We start from the raw sequence: 20,049 nt of genomic DNA, 5'->3' as shown, positions 1-20,049 counted from the left end.
AAAAAAATTCTCAAATCTTTTTTCAATATCCTGTATTAAGGCTTTAGCCTTCAAAGTGACTTCCGAGTTGAAGATGAGAGTTTTTTCGGTATTCTTCAACTTAATCCACTTCTCAAAGGCTTGTTAAAGAAAAATAAACTTCAACTGTGGATCTAATACGACCGCAAAGTACAAAATTTCGTTTAATTTTTCAAGGTCACCCCAATACTTATCGTATTTCTCAATGATATCCTTCCCGGTCAAACAAAATTGGGGACTTGCCACCCTATTTGTTACGTGTTTGTACACATCGCATATTTTTGTAAAAAAACGATGTGTCATTGGTTTTGTTGACGTCGATATTATGTCGGTTTTCACCTTGAATTTCTCGAGAAATCCAACCATAACTCTACAAATTTTGAAATCTTCTTCTATGGGGGACACAACATCTCGAACATATGTAGGATCTATTACAATAAAGTAATGTTAGTTCAAAAAAACACAACTTCAATACCTCCTATTTAGGAGAATGTATCTCATCAAATATACAACCAAAAAAAACATATAAATAGTGTAAAAAGTAGGTTAAATTATGAACTGCATGCTAAGAAAAATTAGGCAAATCGTACAAATAATGAAAAAGCTATGATAGTTCAAAGTTGGCATAATCAGAAAGCACAACTTCAACATCCCCTGTTTAGAGGTTTGTATCTTATTGAATATAAAACAAAAAATAGCATATGAATAGTGTAAACAGTAGGCTAAAGTGTGAACTACATGCTGGAAAAAAAATCAGACAAATCGGACAAATAACGAATACGGTATGTCAGTTCAAAGTATGCATAATATATATATATATATATATATATATATATATATATATATATATATATATATATATATATATATATATATATATATAACAATAGAATGGAATATATAATTACCTTTAGCTTCAAAACATTTCAAAAACCTTTTCTAACTCTACCACAATCTTAAATAACTTGTATGTAGAGTTCCATCGAGTTGAGCTATCATTACACAAAAACTTCTTGGATTCAACATTTAGTTCTTTCATGCATTATTTGAACCTTTGTATCCGTTAAGTGGAGTTCCTAATATACCTAACGACCTTTTGCATGCACTTAATGATTGAGATTAGTGCTCAGAGCCATAACAAAGTCTATTGGTATTTATCTCTAGGGTTTCAAAGCATATCCTTATAAATAGAGGGCTCTAAATCCGGTTTTGACACTTTAGAAATATACATCTAAGCTACCAAAGTTCGGAATCCTCAAAACCCTAAAGAATCTTGAACCGTCGTTCTCACGTCATGACAGTCTGATCCTCACGTCGTGGTCGATGAACAGAATCAAGATTTCGATTTTGTTTGAGCCTGAAGTTCGAGGATTACTTGGATTTGCTTCTTGTTTGCATATTGGGTACGATCACAAAAGAGGAACTCTTTTTTGGGTTCTCTAGTTCAATCTATTGGCTCGACAAAAGAAGAAACTAACTAAGAAATAAAATATATGTTTTCTATAAGTTATACTAACTTGCATAGATTGGTGAGTTTAGATCCTTTAGATTTCAAGTTTAGATCATATTTGTTTATCGTTTCTACTGCTATTTGTTTGATCTAATGATGCTCAAAACTTATCAATGGTATTAGAGCGTGGTCAACTTAAGTTTATTGCACTTAGAATTTGTTCTTTGAGTAAGTTAGCATTTGTATGTGTAGCGTTTTTGTTTTAAATCGTTCGAGAAGTCTATAAATTTGCCTTGATTAAAATAGAATTTGTACATCGATGTTTTAGTCAACCAGCCTCTTCGCCAAAACATGGTTGATCTTCCACCACGTTGTGGTATCTACATGGATCACGACTGTCTTCGTCGCCATGTCGTGGTCACCTCTTGGCCACGTCGTTGTTTGCAGTTGAGAACTTAAAATAATAATTTTAATTAAATCGTACGTTTCCTATGTGCCACAATGTGACACACCTTTTTCCCACATCGTGTAACATGGATTTCTAGATTCTTCTAAAATCATTTTTATCTTTGGTTGATCATCCTTTTCAATTTAATCACATACAAACTAGCCTTTATACTAAAAGATAAAGTTACATTTGATTTGATTATAAGATTAATTAAAGGACAAAATATTAGAACTTTTATAATTTAATTGTTGACTTCGAATTAAAAGATACATAAACCTCATTTATGTTATATATATATATATATATATATATATATATATATATATATATATATATATATATATATATATATATATTGTAAAATAGTATTTATATGTATAACATTAAAATAAACATTGCGTTCTCATAGGTTTTTTTATCCTGATGTGCGTTTTTCAGTCTTATCACGATGAGGCTCATCCACTTTATTATTATAAGGGAGGTTTAAGGTAGGTCTTTTTGATTCCTAATAAGGCCGGCTTTTAAGAGACATTCATTGCTCGCCACCCTCACCGCCTTCTTGACGTTTGAAGTGAAGTTACCGAAAGGGTTTGATAGGAAAATTGTGTAAAAGTTAAAAGTATTAACTATATAAGTAATAAAACAAAATCCTATTTTATATATATATATATATATATATATATATATATATATATATATCTTGCTATTCTAATTAAAGAATAAGTTTATTCTTCTTGCGTCATGTGTCACTCTTTAGGTCAACTAATTAATATCATGCTACTTGTCAATCTATTGATTCTCCATTTCAAATTTTAAATTTTAAAATTTTCCACTCTAATTAAATTAAATTAATAACATTATAATAAAAATTAAAATAACATTAATACAGATTATAAGATCACGTGTTTATTTAAATAAACGATTATAGTTTTATATGACTAAAAAATTATCTCTAAATTAACAATTTATTTAAAATAATTGATTAATATTTTTGATTTTTTACTATGAAAATTTAAATAATTTTAGAAGCGTGATTTCCACGGGTTTATCGGCTCATCAAAAGAAGAACATAGTCAAAGAATGATATATGGTGATCGCGATTCTCAAACGTTACTTGAGTCGAACCTTATTGTAACTCCGCATGGTCGATTCACCATTTGGATTTATGATCCTCGGTTATTCTAGTCATGAATGATAAATGAGAATTAGAAGAGATTAAACATGCTATTGACAGAAGTCAATAAATCCCATATAGATTGAGATCGACAATAGTTTGTACACCTAAATAACTTTATTTCGTAATTTTCGGCTAACTCACTTTATTTTGTGAAGTCAAATATGAGTCCTAGCCTTTTGGTTAATATTTGTTATCGGGTAATTATAATAAAAGGATTCTTGATCAAACTAATTGTGTTTCTTTTCTTAATAGATAACCAACAGCTAAGGTGCTTCCCTTCCTCCTCCTCCTGAACCAACCACTTCATCAAATTTCTCTCTACTCCAACTCCTCTCGTGAGATAAGCTTACTGGTCCAAACTACCTAGATAAGATTCATAACCTAAGGATCACTTTGAGGTACGAAAAGAAGGAGTATGTCTTGGATGAATATCTTGAAGAGGATCTTCCTGGCGATGCTACTGAAGAAGAAGAAGCCAAACATGAGAAGCATCGCTATCACTCGATTGAAATCTCATGTGTAATGTTGGTAACCATGACTTCTGAACTCCAAAAGAGTTGTAAGAACCTTGGGGCATACGACATAAATGGGCAACTCAAATACATGTTTCAATAGCAAGCATGAACAAAGAGATTCAAGGTGATGCAATCTAGTCTAAGTTGCAAGCAACATTAGAATGGTTATGTAAGTGCCCATGTGTTAAAATTGAAAGGGTGCTTTGATAGACTCGAACATCTTTGCTTCCCATTTACTCAAGAATTGGCTATTGATTTCATTCTTAACTCTTTAACTAGTGCAAACAAGCAATTCACTATGAGCTACTATATGAATGGTTTGGAGAAGAGTATCATGGAGTTACATGGGATGCTCAAGACAGTTGAAGAAAGCATTGTTCCACCAAGGAACACAAGTTCAACCACTCATGTATTGGCTATTAGGTAAGGTGGTGTCAATAGAAATAGGTCCTATCATCCCAATTTTAAGGGAAAATGGAAAGGAAAGGTGGGTGCTCCCAATTCCAACCCTAAAAAGGACGTTTCTGACATACCACTAGTGAATGAACCTGAGGAAGCCCTTTTCTACTTCTGCCAATAGAATGGTCATTGGAAACGTAAATTCCCTAAGTATCTGGAGGATCTTAAGAAGAACAACTCCAAGGGTGTTGTTGTTTCATGTATGTTTACAATTGAATTACATTCGGCTTCTACTTCTAATGATTGGATGCTTAACACGGGATGTGGAACCCACATTTGTTCTGATGTGTAGGAATGAAGTCGAAGTAGGAAACTAAGAGATAGAGAGCTTGACTTGATCATGGGGAACAAGAGTAGAGTGGCTATTACCAAGCTTGGATATTAAAAGCTTTCATTACCTTCTAGTTTTTCAGTTGTTTTAAAAGATTGTTGTTATTCACCTTATATGGCAAGAAACATTATTTCATCCTATGCATTGTGGATGGATGATTTTACTTTTACTTTTGCATTTGCTAATAATGATGCCTATATTTTGGTTTACAAAAATAATGCTATTTATTTTAAAACAAGTCCTTGCAATGACATATATGAATCTATTATTGGTATAAGTAGAAACAATAACTTAATCTTAAATATTAATTAAACTTCTTTGGATAAATCATGTCTATGACATTGTCGCCTTGGCCATATATGATGGGTATTATGCCAAACATATAATTCTTATGTGTGCATGCAACCCTAATACTTGATTTACGTTTTCTCTAATTGAATATACAACTTTGAACGACAAAATAGAAAAACTAGAACACTAGCATATTTTCATAAAGATACAAATAAGGTTAGAAGAATCATACCTAGATTGTTATATAGTAATAAAAATGAAAATCCTTGTGTTGTTGAAGCCTTAAGAGCAAGTGTCACAAATCTCACACCTCTGATGGATCACACCCAACACTAGTAATGAAAGATGATTGAGAAGGAAGCGAGAGGCTCTAAAATTCAGTTATCCCTTCAAAAGAAAGAGAGTGGCCGAAAATCTTAGGGTTTAGTCTATATATATATATAGTGCAGTCAGGAAACCCTAAATAAGCTCTAATCCAAGATTATCTTAAACAAGGTAATCATCCACTTTCCTGTTTATCCACAAGGGATCATTCTAGAATCCCTTAGGCATGAAGAACCCGTCCATGTCTAATGAAGGGTTCTAGATTGCCTCTTGCTCAAATATTAAACAATTGCACTTCTACCCCTTCACTTTTAATTAATTCCTTTAATCCCAAAATTAATTCCAATTAATTTCTGATTAAATATTAATTAAATATTACTATTTCAAATTAATATATTATTCTCATAATATATTAACAAATTATTTTTTCAATTTATTAATCAAATAATAAATCAACCTCTCTCTACAAAATCTTCATGTCTAGTTGCTAGTCTTGAGAGCAACCCAAAAGAACTGTGCTACTATCAATTTAAGTGTATATCAATTATAGTTATGGGCTTAGACAACTAATTCAACGGTCTCCCACTTGGATAAGTCTAATAACTATAGTTTCCGGTGTAACTTCTAAAACTGATTAGCAAGTTGTAGCTCTCAAAAGTCACTGTCGAACTCTGACCTAGTCAGTTACGTGTCCTAAGTTAAGTGATCAAATATTCCTCCATTATACAAGATATCGTACAGACATGAGATATGAATTATAATCAATATCATTGTCCAAGTTTTGTTTCCCGATATCTGATTTATGATGATTGAAATCAGACTACCAATTAAACACATCAATTCAGTCCAGGCTTAGCCAAGCACTTTAGATGTCATCATCAAATCATCGAGGGACCCAAAGATATCGATTTTTCCCGTCAGGGCAAAAGGAACGAATAAACTTTGACATATATGCCTGCACTATTTACTCATCAAATCATGCATATAAGACGTTTTATAACATCAAGTTACTGATGCGTTTACACATTATCGATGCACAACCGACTTGTAAACAACAACTCATATATCTCCGTTTCAAGAATATAAGATATCATCGTCTCATAATTACTCGTGATAAAATCCATGAAGTAATTCTTTGAGCATGGGTTTATCCAGTACTCAAAATCCCCATTTTCTAAGTACTTATGAACATTACAACAAAAGTATTACTATGTCTAATCTCCATAGACAATCTACAATCCAATTCATGACAATCTTAATTCGCTACTTACTTCCAAAAGTACGATCGACTGTGGATGTTTGAATAATCAAAGTATTCAGGAAGTAAAACAGGCAAAGTGAAACACAATAATAACCTAATTAAATATGGTCTCAAAACTATTCAATATAAATAAAACTCATATTACTTAATCACCGTATTAATTTAGACTTTATTCATTGTATAATGTTTCAAGTAATCAATTAAATACTTGAATTAAACATCAATCATGCAATGTTATGAACATGCATGCTATGTCTCTCTATGGTCCTTCCTTTACGAACAAATCGAATGGACAATATTCCAATGATGATCAATTCATAATTCCAAATTCTTGTCACTACGTAAAATGTGTTAGAATCCCAACCTTTCATGCATTCTCCTTATGAGATTTCGAAGCTTCAAAGTCACAAAGACTTAGCCAACGATATTATAGAATGTTCCATTGGTACTTTATTACTAAAAGCAATTCCATGGTATGAAGTCTCAAATTCAAGATACACTCCTTGAACACCTTCCTAGCATTAAAGTTTCCAACTCACGTGTAGATTTTAATAATCAACTCTTACTATGGAAATATTTATGTATTCCCATATGACAATCAATTCGGATCAAGAACCATCTCAATCTAAAACATGTCAATATGGTCCTTCCAACGGATACTATATTTCTAACTGTCTACAAGAAACCAATCCTTTGGTATAACCTCAGAATGTTCTTGACAGTCATTTAACTCTAGTCACACAAACTGCTAGTCCTTTACCCTCTCAATGCCCAATGCATTTGGAAAAATCAGAACACGTGAATATTATAGCATATGTAATCAATCCTATATACAAAGCATATGGGAATCGATTCATAATGTCTTACATAAAGATCTGATATCTGATCAGTCTCTTGCTATGATATTTTCCGTATATCGAGTTTCCTATGTTGAATCATTTCAACATGATATTCATATATCCATGACTAAGTTCTATTAAACTATACAATCTAAACTTTTCGATTCGAAACGAAGTATGATTTCCCTCTTCCTTAAACCTTTTTATAGCGAAACAATTTTCAAACTTTGTAACTTGCAAATTTGCAAACTTTGTTTCCTACAAATAGTATTGTCAACTTGCAACACTTAGCATAACAATTATGCTCACACTAGCATAACACTTATGCTCTCACTCGCATAAAAATTATGCTCCCACTAGCTTTGACATGTATCTAGAAATCAACTGAACTTCTAGAAATCAATACTCTTGACTTTCTTACTAAAGTGCAGATTTCTGATACGTGATGTTTCGATAAGTCTTCAACTAGACTTCTCAAGCTTTTACACCTTTCATTACATGGTATATGTGTGAGTGTGTGTTTAAACCCTTTTAGAACATATGTCCTGAAAGTTCAAACAATTCCTTGTCATTTCTCGCAATTCGAACTATGAAAAGGGATACCGTAATCATATTGCAAATTTGAGAATGCAATTATCACAACTACTAACCATTATGATATTTATCAGATCTTTAAAAACCTACTAGCAAAAGTGTTTCCTCATAACTATTCTCATGAATTAGAGCGAAACCTTTTGCCACCTAGATTTTATTATGTATGCGTTCCCATCCATGTGAATTTATTATCATTTTTCAACCTACAATCATAAGACAAGGTTTATGGCAAACCAAATTCAAATTTAGCTCTCATGGAATGAACTTTTCTTATTCTTAATTTCTTACCATCTGGTAGCACAAGGGCCTACCAGTGCTTCCATGTTGTTAAGCATTTCACCCATATTAACCAATGCACTTTCACTGATCATGGTGCTCTGCCTTTTGTAGTCAAATGAGAACCATAGAACTCATAAGCACTGCTAACCCAATTGGAAGGTGCACAGAAACAAGAATGTATCAACATAACATGATGGGTTATCAACCTCAGGTCGTGTGCTAATAACTAAAAGGTTTATTCTTGATTGACTCCTGAAACTCTTGAAGATCATTAAGACTCCTACTGACTTCTTGACATATAAGTTTCTATCTCAAGGAACATTCCTTGACGAGCAAAACAAATATTCAAAAGTTAGTGTGGTTTCTCGACAAGAAACACTTTCTGGAATTTGCATTAGTTCATCCTTGTTTTAACAAAAACATCACAACTTCCAATTCCAAATGTGCTAGAGTAAGAAAACATTATTACTCCACATTTCATGAGGTGTTATAAACCTACTTAGTATGAAATAAGTTTCAAGAGACGATGTGTAGTAACTAGAGCATGGCTCTAAAACTTGATTGCAAAACGAAGTGTTACTCATCTTTTGATTTCAACCATTTCAACAATATCCGATTCCTTTTCGTAGTCAAACAATTTACAAACGGTAATATTTTGGACTGTTTAAAAACGGTCAAAAAAATTTATTTTTTTCAACTTTAACTCTAATTTTTACACCTATATATATACATCTAAATTTATTTTTTTACCTACAATCCAAATTATTTCTCTCGTCTTATTTCAAATCATCAAACAGTTTTTTTATTTCATCACTACGGATCAAACCCCCAACACTCCTCCTCCAAAGACAAATACATCTCCGCCTCTCGGTTTTGCTCAATACGAGTTGTACACGAACATCCTCAACACTCAAGGAAACTTTTTCAATCCCACCTCACCCCCTACCACAATTCCCTATAACCCTTCCACAAAACATTTTCAACACATTTGGTACAATGCAACAAAATACCACACAACCACCACCCACGCAAGAATAGTTTATCGGTTTTATATTTTTAAATTTATTATGTTTTCGGTCAATGTTTTTTTTTCTGTTGTAATGTGGTTTTTATTTTTTAAAATGTTTGTATAATTGAGTATTTAATTTAATTATGTTTTATTTAATTTATATGTTTTTTTTAAAAAAATTATGATAAATTAAAAAAATAACACAAATTAGAAAAATATAAATTAAAAACATCAAAAAAAATTTAAAAATAGAAAATGGTATGTGTTATCAGTTTATCACATGTTATTTGGTAATGTCGATCTCCAACTTGGGTGTTATAACACCAAACGTATGAGTATGATGATGAGGTGAATACTTTGGATGTGATAATATATAATAACATAATGCCTATACCCAACATCCTAAAGTGGGATAACTAATATCATCGTAAGACTTAGGTTAAAAGATAAAGAATCAAGGCAAAACTTCGATTGTAATACAATTCATGGCAAGGTAAGTTTCCTTTTTTTGACTCAAAACAAATAGAACAAATTAATAATAAAAAGTCAAAGAAAAATTACTAGGAATTTTTCTTTATATATTTTTTAATTGACATTTGCTTTTATATATTTTTACAATTATATAAAGGGTTAACTAATATCTTTATTTATAACTACTTTTTATTTAACAACTAATTTTTCAGCTATCACCTAATATGTCACACATAACACATAGCCTAAATACTTTTATAACAAACTAAGAGGATATCCCGCGCTTCACGAGGAGACAGAAGTAATCGTATATATAATCAAAATGCAAGAATGGCAACGTACTTTAATCACTTTTACTAAAAAATAGTTAAAATATAGTTTAGTTTTACAAACAATTTTCAAGTATACAATGAAGGGGTGAATTTTGATTTGACTAAGTCTGATCAGATGCAATTTACCTTTCTCATAGGTAGTTGTCTCATTTTCAATGTATGCCTTTGAACACTGAAAATCATGAAAGTTAGATCTGTCAAACACACAAAGCATTAAAAATATTGCTACCACTTGACCCCATTTTTGATGGTTTTTTCAAATGAATATGGTTCTAAGATAATTGGGTGAATTTTTGAAGTACAATAATAGGTTTTCCAAAGTTTAATTTTGTAATACAAGTTAAAGTAGCAGCCTGAAACCAGTCAACCAAAATAAACATAATGGAATATCAAGAAACCAATGCATACATACATACATAAACTTAGAATCTGATGTAAGGTACAACTTATATCAAACATGCATGTGTCAATGTAATAACATCAACAATAAGAAAAGGCACATTCACTAAGGGAGCTAACGTCTTTGCAAGTAATGTCTTCCCCATCCTTTTAGTCAAATTGATGATATGAAAATCAAAACATTTTTTTTTAATATAATAAACAAAAAAAGAATAAAAAAATAAGTGAAAACCTGAGCCAGTTGGACCTATTAACGGAACATTGCTCTTATCCAATCCAATATGATCAACATCTTCGTTTTTAGTTTTTTGATTTGTATGCATAGAGGCATGATAAATTCTCTTGTAATGATTATAAAGAGCAACTGAAATCACATGTAAGATTGTCTATATTGCATAAACGTTACAAATTGAAGCTACATAACGATAAAGAAATCAAAAAGATAAATCGTTTCTTTTTTATACAGCTCTACTGCAAACATTGGAAATTAATGCTCCATAATAATTAGTAAAACACACACCTTTTTCACATGTTCTTGCCCAATTACAAACTCATTAAGGCCTCCGCCTATCTCCTTTGGTGTGGGAAATTCTATCTGAAACTTTGATCCACCCGACCACCCCTTGAGATGCTAAATGGATTTGTACTGATTTTTTTCCAGAATATATCTAAGGACAAATTAGTCATTTACAATTATGAAACTTATAAAAATAAACATTAAGTTTTTAGTCAAGTAATAAACGTAAAGGTAAATAACATAAACATATCCTATAATCTTAAATCATCCTTTAAGGTGTGATAGTAAGAAATGAATTTGTAACGCTCGTGTTCATAGGCTAGGAATTAATATTGACATAATGGTCTAAGTTAACCTTTGTAACTCATTTAGAAGAAATGAAAAGGAATTATGTGAATTTTATGTGAATTATGTGTTTTATGCTTAATTATTAGGGTTTAATTAATTAAGAATAAACATAAGCGTCAAAATTAAATTGTGAGATAAGCCCGATATCTTTACATAAAGTTGTAGTGGTCGAAACAAGGATTTCGGGGATATAAATAATGCCGAAATCCGAGTTATAACAAAGAAGTTATGACCTGTCGAAGTTTTGCGACAAAACCGGCACTATGCTGAATGTCGTAAAAAGTGAGTTTTCGATAAACTACTTTTTAGCCTTAGTAATCTAAACGAAAGTCATAGTATTCGTTAAACCGAGAAGTTCGATAAAAAGAACGCCCAAATCTGACTTCGTATGAGGAAGTTATGATTTTTCGAAGTTTCAGCTTAGCAGTAGACAACTAAAAACTCGAATTTTAGATCGAACGATTTTTAGCCGACATAACCTAAATGAGAATTGAAGGTCTCGTCATTAGGAGCACAACGGCAAAAAGTCTGACGAAAACGGACGTCGGATGAAGAAGTTATGAATTTTTAACGGATTTCCTGTCCCGGTCTGTTAAAAATAATAATATAAAATTTAAAGTCAAGATTAGCCGACGAAGTCTAAACGGAAGTTGTAGAGCGTATTTTTAGCTACGCGTGCATATAAAGAACGTCAAAAACGGAGCTCGTATGCGAAAGTTATGAATTTTAGAAGATTTTTGCACAAAATTCGAGAAATTTCGCATAGATAAGCTTCACCCGGAAGTGCCACGTCACCCTCGCCTCGCATGTGGCACATATCCGAATTCTACTGAGTCACCGAAGCCACCTGGCGAGACGTGTCGCCTGCCCTCGCATCCGAAGTCCGGTCCACTAGAGGTCCGACGCGTGTTCCACTCCTCGTGTCCGAGCCTCGCAGAAGGAGCCACGTTTGAAGCCTCAGACTAGACCGCAGTCCAATCGGAAGGCGACAACGAGCCCCTCGCAGGTGCGAGCCATGTGCGAGCCATGCACAGCCCTCATGCGAGCCTTCCCTGCGAACCCTCGGATCTGCGAAGCGTGGCACCTTCTCAGTCGTCCGATCAGAAGCCCTTCCCTATAAATAGAAGGCTGCGAGCCTTCTCGGATATTTTTAAGAAATTGCCATATTTAACCCCTAAACCCATATTTTCTTCATCTTAACATCCCGCAAAGCCCCGGTATCGATTGTAAAGCCCGGAATACTCCACGAAGTGCCCGAGAAGCCCGGAAAAATTATCTTTTCGGTTTCGAAGCCCGACTTTTACAAAGCCCGATTTCTTAATAAAACTCTCGGTTTTATTAGAAACGATCGTTTTCGGAAACGAATTGTTGCCCGATTATCACCAAATCAAGTGATTGTATAGTCACTTTCATTTTACACATAGATATGAAGTATTTACCTTATAATACGTGCTATGTTTAAATATATTAATTGTTTATTTGAGGTGACTGTTGAGTTGACGTTTTATACAAGTTTTAAACTGTATAAGTATTTTTATCTACAAATATGTTGGGTAGAACATGGGTAGATAGTGATGTGTGATAAAATAAAATTGAGGAGAGGCCTCGATGAGTTTTGAGATCCAGTCATCTAGCGGAGTTTGGATGGCGACCATGGACTTTCTAGACAGTCCAGTGGGAAACATTAGCAGGTCCGCAACCTGTAGGTGTTAATGAACTGAGAGTGTTCATTCGCTGTACTCCATCCCCCTCATGGTTGCCTTTAGGACATGTATGGTTGAGGAAACCACTTAGCAGTAGTGTCCATCCCGATGATATTCTTTAGGCTAGGTCCCTTGTGAAAAGTGTTTAGGGACATAAAGTAAGGATAACGGGAACGGGTAATCAGGGTTATTGTTGATTGATGAACTTAGTAAGTTTATTATTATTGTGGGTTGAAAACCCTATATGCTCACCAGGCTCCCAAGCCTGACCCACTCAGTTTTTATGTTACAGGTAGTGGACCCCGAGCATAGTCGGAGGACGACGAGAGATTTTTGGATTATAGGCCAGTAGTTGTAAATAATTGTTGAAAGGCTTATAATGTCTTGTTTATGCTTTTGATCTGTATCGGAACATGACATCCCGAGGTTTTGATATATATGGAAAATATATACCTTCTTAATGAAGGATTTTGATAATCTTTTATCATATGTTGTTTGGGGACCAATTCCGCAACATCTCTTAAAAATATTTCTCTGATTTTATTTTAAAAAACATAAATTAAATCGGTCTTTTCTGGCCGAGAAATTAGGGGATGTCACAAAATCCAAAGTAGGTTACTATTTCTTGGTGCGTACCCATTATGTATTGCGATTAAATTGTTTTGGCCATGTTTGAAGGTCCTCGTTTACCTCTAATGGTAACACGTATCCTTTGCATGTTCTAAACTCCCACACGCCAAGTGTCTTTCCCTAAATGTCAAATAAAGCTTAGTACAATCAAAATTCAAAAGAATCATACTCTATGTATACATGCTACCATCTACAAATCACTCTATATCAAAATTTTAAGAAGAGAAAGAAGTGAAGAGAGATTGAGGGGTGCGAACGCTAGGTTTTGGTCAGCGGCTTTCCTCAGCCTCAGAGCCGACAAAAACCCCCCATGATGTGGTAAAGGGAGGATATTAGGGAAGCAGTGAGTGGAGATTCCCCTGCAGAGAGACGTGATGAAGGAAGGAATTTTGCGAACAAGCAATTGCACACTCCTGAGGGTACCTTTAGGAGTACCATGTCATTATAATTTGGTGAAAACAACATCAATACTTCTACTATCTTCCCCTTATCGCTATTTGCATCATCAGGAAGCTGCATAAGCAAATTTTCACTGATTTTTCATAAAAGAAATACATATGAAACATTAAAAAAAATAAATCCTTGAAAATATTCATGTAGACCGCACTCTCAACTCAGTCTGAATAAAACTTACTTTCATAATCAAAATTAAATAGAGAATCAACTACTATCAACTTAGTTTGAATAAATAACTAAGTTTAATCAAGCATTAAGTGGACAATCAATAAATCATGTAGTTCAAACACCTCCCAAACACACGAACGTCACAAAATAAAATATAATGAACCTCAAATATTAACGATACTAATTAAGCATGATCAGATATAGTGAACCTTATTTACTTTCATTCACCGACAATCACCAACTAACCCTTCAAACTGTGTTTTTAGAACTACTTCATCGAAGGGTTTTTAGAACTCCTTAATCGGAATAAAGAGAGAAATACAAAGAGAGAAAGGAGAGAACCAATAGTTCATTATACAAGAAAAAAACAGAAGCTGGTGGGAATGGAAAACAACATACCTGATTACTTGAAGCCGATGAGTTTGTTTTTTTAGCTTAAGTCAACCAAGAGTCCCTTGAACTTAGCCTTCGATGTTGCTGGTAAAAGCAATCCCTAAAATCCAAAAACATAGGTCATCAAACATTTCTATTTGCTTATTGAAACGAACTGAGTCATCAATTTCAAATATTGTATTGGAAGCGTCAATTTCAGTACCTATTTATGTGGTATCGGTTTCACGGTGGTATCATTTTTATTCTCATACCCTTTTCCGATTATAGATGATGGCGGTAGAGGGGTTAAGTTAGAGAAGAACTTCAATGTAACACGTCTCAGTTAGAGAAGTTGGATATGGGCATCCGCTTTATCTATGGTTGAAATCGATTGATGAAGTCGCATAGTGTACCAATGGTTGATTCCGGTGCAGTGGAGGTCAGATGAGGCGATTTCGTTTGCATAAAGAACAATGTAGGCCGAGATGATGTTGGAAATCATACATTGGCTTGATCTTTTATCTTTGGCTTAACCCAAAGATTGATTTCGATTGCTCGTATATGAGAATTAAATAAGTATGTAACATCCGGATTCCCAGGTATTTCATTTTAACCTTTTATTTTGAGTTAGAGAGAGGGACTCATCGATTTGATGCCTAGACTCGTCGAGTAGGATCGTGATTCGCTGACTGGATTAATGAATGGACTCGACGAGTCGGCTAGGTGACTAGACGAGTCTGTGCTGACGGCAGAAACCCAAAATCTTGGGGCATGTGCCCTATTTAAGGGCCTTTATGGCCTTCATTTGCGGCCACTACACCCCTGAGAAACCCAAGAGAGCAGAGAGCAAGCTTGTAGTGCTAGAGGAGGGCTAATTCATCATTCTTGGGTGTGTTTTAGCAAAGGGAAGGAAGGATTTCGTGCTAGGCTGACTTGTGGGACTCAAATCTTCCATCATTTCGTCCAGAGCTGTTGTGAGAGGTAAGGATTCATGTCTATCTTCATTTGAGAAATAGATTTCATGAATCTAGGGTTTCCTCTCTTCACTTTGGTAAGAGATCTAGTGTGTGATGTCCCCTTGTGAAAATGTTATCAGATCCGGACCTTGAGAGGTCTAGAGAGTCCTTATTCTTCAGCTTTATGCAATCCTTTATGAGTTTTGGGGCCTAGGTTATCATATTAAGGGTTATTTTGGCATATAGAGATGATAGTGTGATGCATAGGCCTAAAGTTCGAACCTTTACGTGACTTTTGAGTGCTAGAAGTTTAGATCTACTAGTTGGTGAAGCAGATCTGACCTCAGAAGGTCGTTTGAGTGTTGCCATGGAAGGAACTTGTCGAGTCCAGAAAGGGACTCGACGAGTCAAGTCGGGTTGCCCCGTGATTCATGACCGGTAGTGACCCGTCGAGTGAAAGGTTCGCTCGGCGAGTCGAGTGAGGTTTAGATAGACCCAGAGGACACGCTTGGACTCGCCGAGTCATCTATGTGCACTCGACGAGTCTGGTCAAAGTCGACCGTTGACTTTCGTTGACTTTTAGGGTCTAGTCAATGTTTGGACTATTGAGCCATTGGAAGGGTAAAATGGTCTTTTACCCTCCTGAGAGAACTTAGAGAGGGAATAGCCTAGCCTTTAAGAGTCGTATTGATTAGAGTAATTATTTTATGTGATTAGGCGGAGGCTAGACCCGTATTTCGAGTTCGAGATTTACCGAGTTACCCGAGGTGAGTCTTCTCACTATACTTTACTTAGAGTGGTAATTAGAGCTACGTGACATAGTATGTTGTATGCTATTATATGATGTGATATCTATGTGATTATGTGCTATATGTGAATTAGAGTTTACAGAGTTAGGGCCGAAAGGTCCACAGAGCTAGGACCAGAGGGTCCACAGAGTTATGGGACTGGAGGGTCCCATTGAGACACTTTGACCAGAGGGTCATACAGAGTTATAGCCTAGAGTGGCTAATATGTGTTGTATGTGGTATTTTGGGGAACTCACTAAGCATTTATGTTTATAGTGTTATGTGTTATGTGTTTCAGGTACTAGTGACGATCGCGGGAAGGCGCCGACATGATCCGTACACACAGACTGAGGGTTTTATTTGTGATCTTGGGACATGTTTTATTTGATGACAAATGTTGAACATGAGATTTGAGAATGTTTAAATGATAATTATGTTGTTTGAAAAATGAAAATTTGTTTTAAAAATTTACGTCGTTACAAAGTAAGAGGTGAAATTAGGGTTCCAATCAAGTTTGTCGTATGAAAGGCACATTCTAGCTTTGAAATCCTTCTTATGCTCTGAAAGAATCATCCGACACTTCCAAACTCGTCGACCTAGCTAACCCCCAATCCCTCCTTCAACAATCAGCACCGACGAAGCATCGAGTGAGTGGTGGTGAAATTGAGAAACAAAAATAACAAATGATGGAAATTTGGGACCTAGTCCATTGACAATCGGCATGAGAGAAGTCATAATGACGACATATGACAGAAAGAAAGAAATCGAAGGCAATACTGTGTGCATTTTGAGGCGTCCGAAGTCAGTGAAGAAGAACCGAGGTCCATGGGTGGAGAGCGTCTGGAGTAACCACATGACAAAAGAGATGAAAAATCGATACAAAGAAACGGTGAAGAGGTGGAGGAACAAATGGAAGATAGATATTGACCGATAGAGGCGGTGATGAACACATTGCATCTATAAACGATTATGAACGAAAAAAAGCCATTGGAGGGCAGAGGCGGTACGTGTCCAACAGACACATACACCCATACACCCACTTCCAAATAATCAAAACCAGCAACACTGAGGTTAGAAAATTAAACAAGTTATATTAAAAGAACCAATTACGCAGAAGAAATAAATAAAAGGGGCAAACATGACAAAACATATGAATTTTACTGTTCCTAACTCTTAACTTTATATATATATATATATATATATATATATATATATATATATATATATATATATAGGTAAAGTGAATATACCTAACAACCTTATATAAGCTTAGGTACCTAACTCTATAATAGTACATCGGTTTGTATCATATATTTACATTGTAATTGCCTAAGGTTCATAAACTTCAACCCCATAACTTGATTACTTCTAAAATCTTTGGACTTTCACTAATATCTTTTTTTACATCACGTCTTTCTATCGAATACCACCTGATGAGCTTCATATCCTACTGCTACAAATGAAAGAATGTAGGAGAAATATAATGATGAATTTTCAATTTTTTTTTGAAGTAAATCAAGTTTAGGGATGAAGTTTAAGAACCTTGGATGATTGCAATGAAAATTTAATACAAATTGACGTATTTTGATGAGGTTAGGCACCTAAGCTTATATAAGGTTGTTAGGTATATTCACTTTACCATATATATATATATATATATATATATATATATATATATATATATATATATATATATATATATATATATATATATATATATATTAGTTGGGTCATGAGCTTATCGAAATGTTACAGTCTAATTCAAATAGACTGTAAAATCTCGATAGACTCCTGACCCAACTAATTATAAATGAAGATATTAGTTAACCCTTTATATAATTGTAAAAATATATAAAAGCAAATGTCAATTAAAAATTACACATTTTCTCTATGTCTATGTCATTAAATCAATTACATCTTTCTAACCCTCGTCCATGCAATCCAATGGCTCGAGAAACTATTTTCAAATTTTGGATAACAAACTGGTGGACGTACATCTTGTCCTGGATTGAGGGGATACCAACACCTCTATCTCCATATATACAAATTTTTGGATCATGATCCTTTTTTGAATTTTACAAAACAAAACAAGAAACAAAAGCAATCAGACAAAAAGCATAATCAAACCATTGGATATATGTTCATAAAATCAAGCAATAAAACTAAACTAAAAGTGGATTTATATGGTTTAACTTTTTTGATGATCAAAGAACCAATGCTATAGGATCAAAATTAGAATATCATTATCAGTTCACACGCCACAACAAATCATCTTCAAAGCAAAGGACATCTTATTTTTCTTAGTAGTTTTTTGTGATTTTTTAGGGAACAACCAACCCCTCTTTATGGAGGCTAAAGCTTTCACAAATATAGGCAAACCTTTATGCCAAATTTGCACACCAAGCAATCGTCTTAAATAAGGTGAGCTTTGATGCTCAACATGCCAACCAATCAAACATTTTAACTAATGACATAATTATCTATAATTAGATCGATAATTATACAATCATAATTAAATATGTGTATTTGCAAATTAAGTTCTTATCTTTTATAAGTTTTAATTAAACCATTCAACTATTGATGAATAACAAAATAATCCATTTATTTATTATTCCTGTTTTTAAATTGTACTTTATGAGGAATCCAAAAGACTTATGCAACCGTTGGAATGTTAATAATCTGTTGTGCCAATGAACATATACATTACACAAACATTGTTATCATATCATTCACCATTATACAAGCAAATATAATATAATAAGTATGACATTCACTAGATCTATAGTAAAAACACCACCACCATAGAAACCCCCACATACAGAAGTACCAACACCTCCACCACATGATGAAATCATTAGAAAGCTGGTCGCTCATGTGGCCAAACTAAAGAAGCAATTGAGTTTCTTATACGGTTATGTGGAGTTGCAAGATGAACATACAACCCTCCTTGAGGGATGTATACGAGAACTTGTTAGGGTTGAGGTAAACATTTAAATTTCTATTTATTCGATTAACGTCGTCTAACCTATAATAGTGGGGTAGGTAGTCTAACATGCCGGAAATGTTAGATACGTTTTACAAATGTTTAAAATCTTTATACGATTAATTAACGTCGCCTAACTTATAATGAATATACAGTGGGATGAGTAGTCTAACATGTTGAAAATGCTAAATACATACTTCAAATATTTAAAATCTTCATTCGATTAATTAACGTCACCTCATCTATAATGAATGTATAGTGGGTTGGGTAGTCTAACATGTCGAAAATGCTAGGTACGTTTTTCAAATGATTAAAATCTTTATTCGATCAGCTATAATGAATGTCTAGTGGGGTGAGTAGTCCAACATACTGAAAATGCTAGATACATACTTCAAATGTTTAAAATCTTTATACGATTAATTAAAGTCGCCTAACTTATAATGAATATACAGTGGGATGAGTAGTCTAACATGTTGAAAATGCTAAATACATACTTCAAATATTTAAAATCTTCATTCGATTAATTAACATCACCTCATCTATAATGAATGTATAGTGGGTTGGGTAGTCTAACATGTTGAAAATGCTAGGTACGTTTTTCAAATGATTAAAATCTTTATTCGATCAGCTATAATGAATGTCCAGTGGGGTGAGTAGTCCAACATACTGAAAATGCTAGATACATACTTCAAATGTTTAAAATCTTTATTCGATTAATTAACGTCGCCTGACCTATAATAAATATACAGTGGGGTGGGTAGTCTAACGTGCCGAAAATGCTTGATACATTTTTCAAATGTTTATAAATCCTTATTCGATTAATTAACGTCGTCTAACCTATAACGAATGAATGTACAATGGGGTGGATAGTTTAATTAATTAAACTTTTTATAACCGTATTTTTTATACATTAATAATTGTTCTAAATGTT

Source organism: Lactuca sativa, chromosome 8, assembly GCF_002870075.4.
Source record: "Lactuca sativa cultivar Salinas chromosome 8, Lsat_Salinas_v11, whole genome shotgun sequence".
Classification (NCBI taxonomy): domain Eukaryota; kingdom Viridiplantae; phylum Streptophyta; class Magnoliopsida; order Asterales; family Asteraceae; genus Lactuca; species Lactuca sativa.
The sequence above is the reverse complement of the archived record's forward strand: the minus strand, read 5'-3'. Positions refer to the sequence as shown.